This window comes from Alligator sinensis, unplaced genomic scaffold, assembly GCF_000455745.1.
Source record: "Alligator sinensis unplaced genomic scaffold, ASM45574v1 scaffold942_1, whole genome shotgun sequence".
NCBI classification, from domain to species: Eukaryota; Metazoa; Chordata; order Crocodylia; family Alligatoridae; genus Alligator; species Alligator sinensis.
Window position 1 is genome coordinate 216,054 of NW_005843153.1, and position 3,712 is coordinate 219,765.

General features: G+C 46.7%; 1 pseudogene; it reads left to right on the forward strand.

Annotated features, from left to right (window-relative positions):
* Nucleotides 1–3,712, forward strand: part of LOC102373446 — a 32,415-nt pseudogene that overhangs the window by 9,999 nt on the left and 18,704 nt on the right.

The following is a 3,712-nucleotide window of genomic DNA, read 5'->3' on the forward strand; positions in this document are numbered from 1 at the left end:
CAATTTCTCTGTTTGCCAAGAATCTAGTAAACCCATGCTTCAGGGTGTATTTGGGTTGTCCTTTGGGGCCAAGAATATTTTCTCCCCTTATGAATGCTTTTTTGGCTTCTCAGATATTTCCCCTCAGATAAGAGTTTTGATTAGTGTCCTGATGTCTTACCAGTGTTTAGAAAACTCAGATCTGTCTATAGCAATTTCCCTCCCCATCAGATTGGCAGGGAGTATTTTTCCCCCTTTCTCTGCAGTGTGAGGCCCCAAAATTTTGGGGGGGACCAAAATTATATTCAGAACAAAATAATAGGAACATCATTCTAAATAACAGCCCTGGCTGGCTACGGCTCCACCTTGGTCTAAGACCTTTGGTTCGGTAAGGGGAGAAAGACCTCTGAAAAGATCTCAGAGGAAAGATCACTAGAATTGTGACTCCTACCTTTTTAACTCTCAGGCGGACTTATGACAAGAGCATACCACTGGCAGTGTTATCTTAATTTTCCTCTATATTGGAAGTGGTGGGGGCACCGAGGTACACAGTTCACCTAGGGCACCAATTACCCTTGGAGCGGCCCTGGCAAGGCATGTTCCTCTTCTTAAGATCTGCTGAGCATATTGTGCCTGCATCTGCTCCAAAAGGCGCTCTCGGGCAACGCTTGTGCGGGTGGCTAACCAGATCTGCCCCGCTCTTGCTGGGGAGTCCCCAGAACTCGCCGACTGTGATCGCGGCTGGGCCCGCAGCAGGGGGTCCCCCCTCTCTGCTGCCTCCAGCGCCAAAGTGCCCCTGGGCGGGCTCTCACGGGGCTGCAACCTCCCCTACACCCCGGCCAACGCCACCTTTGGTCGCGGACCTTCTGTTCCTTGTCCCCGGATGAGGACTGGGCATCAAGGGCCCTCTCTGCCCTTGCGGCCTTCTATCCCGACGCCCTGCTGTCGTCTCTGCCTGGGCTCCCCTGGTTCCCTCACCAGAGTTCCCGCCGGCTCCCTCTCTGGGTTCCTCCTCTGTCCTCTGCCGGCTCGTCCCCAGTTACCTCACCGGTGGTTCCAGCTGGCCCTCTCTCTGGGCTCCTCCTCGGAGCTTCTGCCGGCTCCCTCATCAATTTCGCCACTCTTCCTCGGCGCTGCGGCTCTCCCAGCCTCCGTCGCTCCCGGCGCTGCTGCAGCCTATTCGGCCCATGGCCAGGGCCCCCTGCAGGTGCCCGGTTCCACTCTCGGGCTTCCCCCCGGGCTTCACGTTCTCCCGCAGCGTGCCCCCTCTGCCTTCGGGGCCGCGTTTTATTTCCGCTGAGCGGCACCTCTCTCTGATGTCACTCCGCCCCAGCCGTATGAAAGCGTGGCTAATGAGCCGCGCGGGTGGTTCCCCGGCCTGCACGCCGCCACTGCTCCCACCTCCTGTGACGCATAAGTGAGTATTTCCTCTGGCTCTGGGCCGGAGTCTCCCTCTATTCCCGTTGTCCCTGGGACACATATATTAATCAACTTGCTTCTCTGTCATTGCAGAGGCAGAGTAGTGGTGCTGTTTTTGCCTCCCTGGCTTTGTATTAGGGGCACATGTTAGTGGTTAGCTTCTTGTTTTGGGCTCATAGCAGGCTTTGCGGCTGTAGTGTGTGATGAGTTATGGTGGATAATTTTTAGGATTTTTTTAGACAAATGGTTTCCTATAGATGCATAATATTGGACTCCATAGCTGAAGAGGCCCCTTCTAGACTTCTCCGTTCCTTTGATGTATAAATTGCTTTTTAACCAGACAAAAATATGGTTACATTTTCCCATTAAGGACTCGTGTTAATAATCCATCTGTCATTTCTGTTCTTTCTTTATTGTGTTCTCTTTGTGTTTTGTTTTTCTTCTCAGCCCATGGGCATTTTCTCCATCCTGGAAGAGGAGTGCATGTTCCCCAAGGCAACTGACGCTTCCTTCAAGAACAAGCTCTACGATCAGCATCTGGGCAAGTCCAACAACTTCCAGAAACCGAAGCCTGCCAAAGGAAAGGCTGAGGCCCACTTCTCCCTGGTGCACTATGCAGGCACTGTGGACTACAACATCACTGGCTGGCTTGACAAGAACAAGGACCCCCTGAATGAAACTGTCATTGCGCTGTACCAGAAAGCATCACTGAAAACATTGGCTTTGCTCTTTGCCACATTTGGTGCAGCAGAAGGTAGTAATTTCTGTACAACCAGTATTTCTGATTGATTCTTAGCAGATGCTTCCTGTAAAATTAAGAAAAAAAGTTAACTTTTAAAATGCACTATGTATGTCTTGATAGATGCACAGATCTTAAATCCCGGGACTTTGTTGCTATTAACACTGGCCATTTGGCTGGTTCCGGCAATTCCTGCAGTGAGCAAAATTATTCTTCTTACTATATAAGGAATCAAAACTCAGCTGTTTAAGTTGTAGTTGGATTAGAGCATATCCCTAGAAATGTGTCTTGATATCCTATTTGAATACTCCTGATTTCTACTTCCAGGCATTTGACCTTGTTCTTCTCCTCATCTTTGTTTCCTTTTAAAAAAACAAATGAGTCAGATTTCCACAAATTTTAATAGCATCTTTATTTTGTCTTGTTTAGAGGGTGGTGGCAAGAAGGGCGGCAAGAAGAAGGGTTCTTCTTTCCAGACGGTCTCTGCTCTTTTCAGGGTATGGTGTATTGTTTATTATTAATCACTTCTTTCTTGAGAAGAAAGTGATTTTAACTCTGAAAAATGTGTTTTCTAGAGAGAGGTAAAAAGCTTGTGTCTGTAAGGTAACAAGGGTTATGGTAAAATTTGCATTGAATCATTGAATATACTGGGTAATTGGACACATCCCTACAGACCAAAGCTGTCTCCTCTCTGGGACTGATGTCAGAAATGTTAAAAAAAAATCCAGTGTGTATGTTGGAGCTTAAGATGCCCCTCCCTTCCAGCCCCTTTCAGAAATGATTGTTTTAGGCCCCTGCCAATTCCCTCTGTCATCCACTCAAGGGCCCTAACTCTCCATTGCCTTCCACCATTTGTGTCACTTTGCACAAATACAAAGAAGTGTAAAACTGGGTCTACCATGCTCCAAATCAGAATTTACATGACTGCTAGTGTCTGACACCTACAGTGTATGCCTTTCACTCAGATGCAAATGACTATTGACAGTGCTGGGTAGTAGAGAAAGAAGCCCAAACCCTCTAGCCAACAAGCCAAAATCCTCTGCTCAAACCCATGTTGTACCTACTCATTCGGTTTCTTAAATTATCAGGATACATTTCTGTCATTGTACTTACATCATTTTGAAGATATCTTCTATTTCAGCAGCTACATTTGATTTTCTGTCATCCATGGCAGCCATTCTGTACTGGCTCAAATACAGCTATTTTATTAATAAATTGAAATTATATAACTAATCCCCAAAAGAGGGAACTTAATATTGGCTCCTGCTGAAAAGATCTGAAATGATCTGACAGCTAATTTGTCTGAATTTCAAACACTGCTGAGCTGTTTGCTACCATGATTGTACTGTATCTAGCAGTGCATTTGCAGAGGTAACATTGATTAACATGAACTTTTTCTTATGGTCTCACAGGAGAACTTAAACAAGCTGATGTCCAATCTGAGAAGCACTCATCCTCATTTTGTACGATGCCTCATTCCCAATGAAACAAAAACACCTGGTAAGAAGCTCCAGTACAAAGAGATGCTAGTGTGATGTAGCTCCTCTGTGCTATACAGTAAGATACTGATTCCTG